This window comes from Coregonus clupeaformis, chromosome 19 (genome assembly GCF_020615455.1).
Source record: "Coregonus clupeaformis isolate EN_2021a chromosome 19, ASM2061545v1, whole genome shotgun sequence".
NCBI classification, from domain to species: domain Eukaryota; kingdom Metazoa; phylum Chordata; class Actinopteri; order Salmoniformes; family Salmonidae; genus Coregonus; species Coregonus clupeaformis.
Window position 1 is genome coordinate 7,429,502 of NC_059210.1, and position 8,206 is coordinate 7,437,707.

An 8,206-nucleotide genomic window follows, 5' to 3' on the forward strand; every position below is an offset into this window, starting at 1 on the left:
GACACCTATTTACATGGACACCTTGGGCCAATAGAAATCTTTTCCATCTGAAGACAGAGCAAAGGGTAAAAAGGCTCGGTAACCGGAATTGAACAGGGATGACACTCCGTAGCTAAGAGCGTGTATGCGCTAACCTTTCCGCAGGGGGCTTAAAGCCGTCAATTCACACTACAATTGGAGCTACTGAGCTATGGGACGTTTGACATGGAAATTGGCTGGCACTTTCACTGTGGGTTGTATCATTAGTGTGTATTAGGTTGTTTGCTGTCATCACCTTTAGGAAATCCCCGCTAGCGTTTTGTCTTGTCTTTGTTTTGTATGCCATCATCAATGTTGAAAGTTCTGTATGTCGCTTTGGATGTAAAAAATAAAGTTTGCTAAATGACCATAGTATTGCTCTTTACAAACTAAATGTTTTACTAAAATTTGAAGTCATGAGCTTTCTATTTATGTTAGTCTATAAATGCATTCAGCAGGCAGCCTGTGTGTGAGTCCTCTCAATTAACAGCTTTATTCACCTGATCTGTTCTGATCTTGATAATCGGGATTTAATACATTCAGGCAGGTGCGTAAAGTAGGCTGCATTCGTGCGTAAAGCAGCTAAATAAGTGTTATGCTAAAAATTCGTAGACACACTTTATTCTATTGCTATTAAATGCACTATAATTCAAATCACCAGCGCAATATGCTACAGTAGACCTTCCCTAAAACAAAAAATAACCATCTTCATTGATTTATGGTAATTAATTAAGAAACCTCCAATGTTATGAAACTTGAACCTGCCTCAACTTATTCTCTTTCCCTGCTTATCCAGGACATAAGGGGAGATATAGTGTGGTCTATGAAAACTGGATTTAAACTGAAACTTCATGAAGGCCAGTGAGTCTTTTGTATTTATGTAAAACAAATTTGAAAAGTACTTCAGAAATGCAAATAAAGCCTCTGGGGTTGAAAACTATAAAATATCCATAAGTGAATTATATGAATGTGAAAACCAAATGCAAGCCATGGCCATTCAAACTTTTTGCCAGGCTCACCACGGAGCAACTTTCCGCTTGGCGGTTCCCATTGCCAGGGACCACACACGAGCACGAGGATTTGGTCATAATTTATGCTAATGAGCCTCCTTAAATACACAGTACAGGCCATCGCAGGCTGACGGAATAGTAAGAGAATCTACTATTGGAGGAGACCGGAATTGTTGACTATAGTAACAACTATGGGCCTACTCTCAGACAAATATCAGGAGCTTGAGGAAAATATGGTTATAAAAGAGGAGATCTTCTCCAATTTGTTAAATATTTACAAAACAGAGAATAAAGTAGGCGGACCAACCAAACGGGTTTCCTTGGTTACCACGCAATCCCTGCAGGAAGTCAGATCCACGCTGCGCATGGAAGCATCTTTTTATTTCGATGGGCTTTTATTCCTCATGAAGAGATTCTTTTAACTTGTCATTCCTCTATTGGTGTTAGGCAGAAAGGAGTCTGGTTTTCAGGGTTTTCAACAGACATTTCTTTAAGTGTCCCAACTGTCCTGGAACCTCGGAGCGCCCTGGGACTAGAGGGTCCATTATTTAAGTAATAATGCCCTCGAAGCTGGTGTTTGGAGGATATTGGCACGGGTGGTGTTCGTCCAGGGCCGGCAAAACGTGCCAATATATCCTCCAAACACCGGCTTCGAGGGCATTATCACTTTTATACAACTGGTTACCAACATATTCAAATAATGATTGACATATTTTCATAAAAAAACATTATTTTGATGAATTTATTCATACTATTTCATTCTTACCCTTCCGAAAAAGTCAGAGGGCAGTATAACTGTAGTATGCTGCAAATAGTGCGTCCAACGTAACACCTTTTTTTATTGCAGTGTACTTGCAGTTACCTTTATTTAACCAGGTAAGCCAGTTGAGAACAAGTTCTCATTTACAACTGCGACCTGGCCAAGATAAAGCAAAGCAGTGCGATAAAAACAACAGCACAGAGTTACATATGGGGTAAACAAAACATAAAGTCAAAAATACAACAGAAAATATATACACAGTGTGTGCAAATGTAGCAAGTTATGGAGGTAAGGCAATAAATAGGCTATAGTGCAAAGTAATTACAATTAGTATTAACACTGGAATGATAGATGTGCAAGAGATGATGTGCAAATAGAGATACTGGGATGCAAATGAGCAAAATAAATAACAATATGGGGATGAGGTAGTTGGGTGGGCTAATTTCAGATGGGCTGTGTACAGGTGCAGTGATCGGTAAGCTGCTCTGACAACTGATGCTTAAAGTTAGTGAGGGAGATAAGAGTCTCCAGCTCTAACAGTCTAATTTCACCATGTTTCTCAAACGTCAAATTTCGAAGTTGTTCCAAATGTCAAATTTCGAAGTGTTTTTGGTTAAGTTTAGGCATTAACTCTGAGTTTTTAAGGTCAGGGTTAAGGTTAGGGTTAAGGTTCGGGTTAAGGTTTGGGTTAAGGTTAGGGTTAAGGTTTGGGATAGGCTTAAAACAACACTATCAAAAACAACTTTCTTTCACTGGATTTGAACATGCAACCTTTGGGATTCTTTGGCTAAACAGCCCTAAACCATTTCCCATCCATTATCAATGGGGTTATGTAGCACTATATTGGATCACTCCAATATGGTATCCTTCTGCGCGGCAGGATACATTCCGAGTAAGAATTTCAGATTAGTCCCGTGTACCGGGTAGTGCTGCGGCTGACCTCCTTAAATAACTGCTGCCGCACTACTCCCACCTCTTCCTTTACCCAGCTCATTCCAGACGGGTTTCCCTTGTAAGAGCTCTATGTTAGAGTGTTCAAGAGTAGAAGTATACCAGCAGCTATTCAAATCGACCCAGAACATATCAGATTTTCTACCGGAATCACTGAATCACTGGACCTTTAACTCCGGATCATCGCAACTAGCTAGCTGCAACCAAATGGATGTTGTGGTTGGCTAATCAGCCTTGAGCTAGCCTCGAGTCAGGCCCATCTCCCGACTATCTACCTCTCTGTCAACCGGACGGGACCTCCTAGTGTTGACACGGAGCCCCGCCGATCCATCACGACTGGTCTGCCGACGTAATCGTCTGTGGTTTCAACAGGCTTCCCGTTGCGACGACCACGAAGATCCCATCTGCTAGCCCCGGCCCGCTAGCACACACAATTCAACAGCCGTGCTTCCTGATCGCCTGTGCTGTAGCACCAATTCGCACTGCTCTCGGACTCACATTGCTGTTCACTGGACCTTATGATCACTCAGCTGCACAGCTGATGCCTGCTGGACTGTTCCTTTACACAGTACCCTGTCCTGTTTATCTGTTTAGCCTCAGCCCTAATTTTCATCGCCATTACCAGTTGTCTTAGCTCTCTCGAATAACACCTGTGATTGCTTTATGCCTCTCTCCCATGTCAATATGCCTTGCCTATTGCTAACCCTAACCCAATTTCACTGTAGAGACCCAAGTCCCTCTCAAACTGCCTTAGATAGCTCCTTTGTCCCACCCCCCATACACACGGAGACCGGCTCAATCGGTGCCTCCAGTGATGCTATCTCTTTCATCGTTACCCAACGCTTAGGTTTACCTCCACTGTACTCATATCCTTCCATATCCTTGTCTGTACATAATGCCCTGAATCTATTCTACAACGCCCAGAGAACTGCCCCCTTTATTCTCTGAACCCAACGCAGTAGAAGACCAGTTCTTAAAGCCTTTAGCCGTATACTTATTCTAGTCCTCCTCTGTTCCTCTGGTGATGTAGAGGTTAACCCAGGCCTTGCAGCCCCCAGTATCACTCCTACTCCCCAGGCGCTATCATTTGTTGACTTCTGTAACCGTAAAAGCCTTGGCTTTTTGCATGTTAACATCAGAAGCCTCCTTCCTAAGTTTGAGTTATTCACTGCATTAGCACACTCCGCCATCCCTGATGTTCTAGCAGTTTCTGAATCCTGGTTTAGGAAGGCCACCAAAACTTCAGAAATGTCCATCCCCCACTACAACATTTTCCGTCTAGATAGAACTGCCAAAGGGGGTGGAGTTGCAATCTACTGTAGAGATAGCCTGCAGAGCTCTATCGTACTATCCAGGTCTGTGCCCAAACAGTTTGAGCTCCTACTTCTAAAAATCCACCTTTCCAGAAATAAGTCTCTTACTGTTGCCACTTGCTACAGACCCCCCTCAGCCCCCAGCTGTGTCCTGGACACCATATGTGAATTGCTTGCCCCCATCTATCCTCAGAGTTCGCACTGCTTGGTGACCTAAACTGGCATATGCTTAACACCCTGGCCATCCTACAATCCAAACTAGATGCCCTAAATCTCACACAAATTGGGTTAGGGTTAGGGTTAGGGTTAGGGTTAGGGTTAGGGTTAGGGTTAGTTTCAGATGGGCTGTGTACAGGTGCAGTGATCGGTAAGGTGCTCTGACAACTGATGCTTAAAGGTATTGAGGGAGATAAGTGTCTCCAGCTTCAGAGATTTTTGCAATTTGTTCCAGTCATTGGCAGCAGAGAACTGGAAGGAATGGCGGTGTTGGCTTTGGGGATGACCAGTGAGATATACCTGCTGGAGCGCATACTACGGGTGGGTGTTGCTATGGTGACCAATGAGCTAAGATAAGGCGGGGATTTGCCTAGCAGTGATTTATAGATGGCCTGGAGCCAGTGGGTTTGGCGACGAATATGTAGTGAGGACCAGCCAACAAGAGCGTACAGGTCACAGTGGTGGGTAGTATATGGGGCTTTGGAGACAAAATGGATGGCACTGTGATAGACTACATCCAATTTGCTGAGTAGAGTGTTGGAGGCTATTTTGTAAATGACATCGCCAAGTCAAGGATCGGTAGGATAGTCAGTTTTACGAGGGCATGTTTGGCAGCATGAGTGAAGGAGGCTTTGTTGCGAAATAGGAAACCGATTCTAGATTTAACTTTGGATTGGAGATTCTTAATGTGAGTCTGGAAGGAGAGTTTACAGTCTAACCAGACACCTAGGTATTTGTAGTTGTCCACATACTCTAGGTCAGACTCGTCGAGAGTAGTGATTCTAGTCGGGTGGGCGGGTGCAAGCAGCGTTCGGTTGAAGAGCATGCATTTAGTTTTACTAGTGTTTAAGAGCAGTTGGAGGCTACTGAAGGAGTGTTGTATGGCATTGAAGCTCGTTTGGAGGTTTGTTAACACAGTGTCCAATGAAGGGCCAGATGTATACAAAATGGTGTCGTCTGCGTAGAGGTGGATCTGAGAGTCACCAGCAGCAAGAGCGACATCATTGATATACACAGAGAAAAGAGTCGGCCCAAGAATTGAACCCTGTGGCACCCCCATAGAGACTGCCATAGGTCCAGACAACTGGCCATCCGATTTGACACATTGAACTCTATCTGAAAAGTAGTTGGTGAACCAGGCGAGGCAGTCAGTTGAGAAACCAAGGCTATTTAGTCTGCCAATAAGAATGCGGTGATTGACAGAGTCAAAAGCCTTGGCAAGGTCGATGAAGATGGCTGCACAGTACTGTCTTTTATCGATCGCGGTTATTATATAATTTAGGACCTTGAGTGTGGCTGAGGTGCACCCATGACCAGCTCAGAAACCAGATTGCATAGCGGAGATGGTACGGTGGGATTCGAAGTGGTCGGTGATCTGTTTGTTAACTTGGCTTTCAAATGCTTTCGAAAGGCAGGGTAGGATGGATATAGGTATTTAACAGTTTGGATCTAGAGTGTCACCCCCTTTGAAGAGGGGGATGACCGCAGCAGCTTTCCAATCTCTGGGGATCTCAGACGATACGAAAGAGAGGTTGAACAGGCTAGTAATAGGGGTTGCGACAATTTCGGCGGCTAATTTTAGAAAGAAAGGGTCCAGATTGTCTAGCCCAGCTGATTTGTAGGATTCCAGATTTTGCAGCTTTTTCAGGGCATCAGCTATCTGAATTTGGTTGAATGAAAAGTGTGTGTGGGGGGGGGGGGGGGCATGGGCAAGTTGCAGCGGAGGGTGCAGAGCTGGTAGCCGGGGTAATGGTAGCCAGTTGGAAAGCATGGCCAGCCGTAGCAAAATGCTTATTGAAATTCTCGATTATCGTAGATTTATCGGTGGTGACAGTGTTTCCTAGCCTCAGTGCAGTGGGCAGCTGGGAGGAGGTGCTCTTATTCTCCATGGACTTTATAGTGTCCCAAAACTTTTTGGAGTTAGTGCTACAGGATGCACATTTCTGTTTGAAAAAGCTAGCCTTTGCTTTCCTAACTGATTGTGTATATTGGTTCCTACTTCCGTGAAAATGTGCATATCGCGGGGGCTGTTCGATGCTAATGCAGTATGCCACAGGATGTTTTTGTGCTGGTCAAGGGCATTCAAGTCTGGGGTGAACCAGGGGCTATATCTGTTCTTAGTTCTGAATTTTTTGAATGGGGCATGCTTATTTAAGATGGAGAGGAAAGCACTTTTGAAGAACATCCAGGCATCCTCTACTGACGGAATGAGGTCAATATCCATCCAGGATACCTGGGCCAGATCAATTAGAAAGGCCTGCTCGCTGAAGTGTTTTAGGGAGCGTTTGACAGTGATGAGGGGTGGTCGTTTGACCGCTGACCCATTACGGACGCAGGCAATGAGGCTGTGATCGCTGAGATCCTGGTTGAAGACAGCGGAGGTGTATTTAGAGGGTAAGTTAGTCAGGATGATATCTATGAGGGTGCCCATGTTTACGGATGTAGGGTTGTACCTGGTAGGTTCCTTGATAATTTGTGTGAGATTGAGGGCATCTAGTTTAGATTGTAGGACGGCCGGGGTGTTAAGCATATCCCAGTTTAGGTCACCAAGCAGTACGAACTCTGAGGATCGATGGGGGGCAATCAATTTACATATGGTGTCCAGGGCACAACTGTGGGGCTGAGGGGGGTCTGTAGCAAGCCGCACTAGTGAGAGACTTATTTCTGGAAAGTTGGATTTTTTGAAGTAGAAGCTCAAACTGTTTGGGCACAGACCTGGATAGTATGATAGAGCTCTGCAGGCTATCTCTACAGTAGATTGCAACTCCGCCCCCTTTGGCAGTTCTATCTAGACGGAAAATGTTGTAGTTCGGGATGGACATTTCTGAATTTTCGATGGCCTTCCCAAGCCAGGATTCAGAAACTGCTAGAACATCAGGGATGGCGGAGTGTGCTAACGCAGTGAATAACTCAAACTTGGGGAGGAGGCTTCTGATGTTAACATGCAAGAAACCAAGGCTTTTACGGTTACAGAAGTCAACAAATTATAGTGCCTGGGGAGTAGGAGTGATACTGGGGGTGGATTCAACACCATAGTGCCCTCAAAGCTCATCACTAAGCTAAGGATCCCTCAACGTGACCAAGACAAAGGAGATGATCGTGGACTACGGGAAAAGGAGGGCCGAACAGGCCTCCATTAACATCGACGGGGCTGTAGTGGAGCGGGCCGAGAGTTTCAAGTTCCTTGGTGTCCACATCACCAACAAACTATCATGGTCCAAACACACCAAGACAGTCGTGAAGAGGGCACGACAACACCTTTTCCCCCTCAGGAGATTGAAAAGATTTGGCATGGGTCCCCAGTTCCTCAAAAAGGTCTACAGCTGCACCATCGAGAGCATCCTGACCTGTTAACCATTAACTATTTTAGGACTCAATAAAAGAGAAAGGGCATTGTTACATAACATAAAATGTGTATAAACTGTTGATTTTGGACACCAAAATATACACGTCACGTCATTGATCCATATACTGTATTCTACTGTATTCTAGTCAATGACACTCCGAAATTGCTCGTCCTAATATTTATATATTTATTAATTCCATTCTTTTACTTTGAGATTTGTGTGTATTGTTGTGAATTGTTAGATACTACTGCACTGTTGGAGCTAGGAACTCAAGCATTTCACTACACCCGCAATAACATCTGCTAAATATGTGTGTGACCAATAAAATTTGATTTGATTTTGATTTCACACAGGCAGCCCAATTATGATATTTTGCCCAATTATTGGCAAAAGCTCTGATCTGATTGGTCGAAAGACCAATTATTGGCAAAAGATCAGAATTAGATTGCCTGTGTAAACACACCCTGAGCTGGGTAAACTAGAGGAGGAGGTTTCAGACAGGGCTGGTCCTCTGCAGGTTTCAGACAGGGCTGGTCCTCTGCAGGATTCAGACAGGGCTGGTCCTCTGTAGGTTTCAGACAGGGCTGCTCC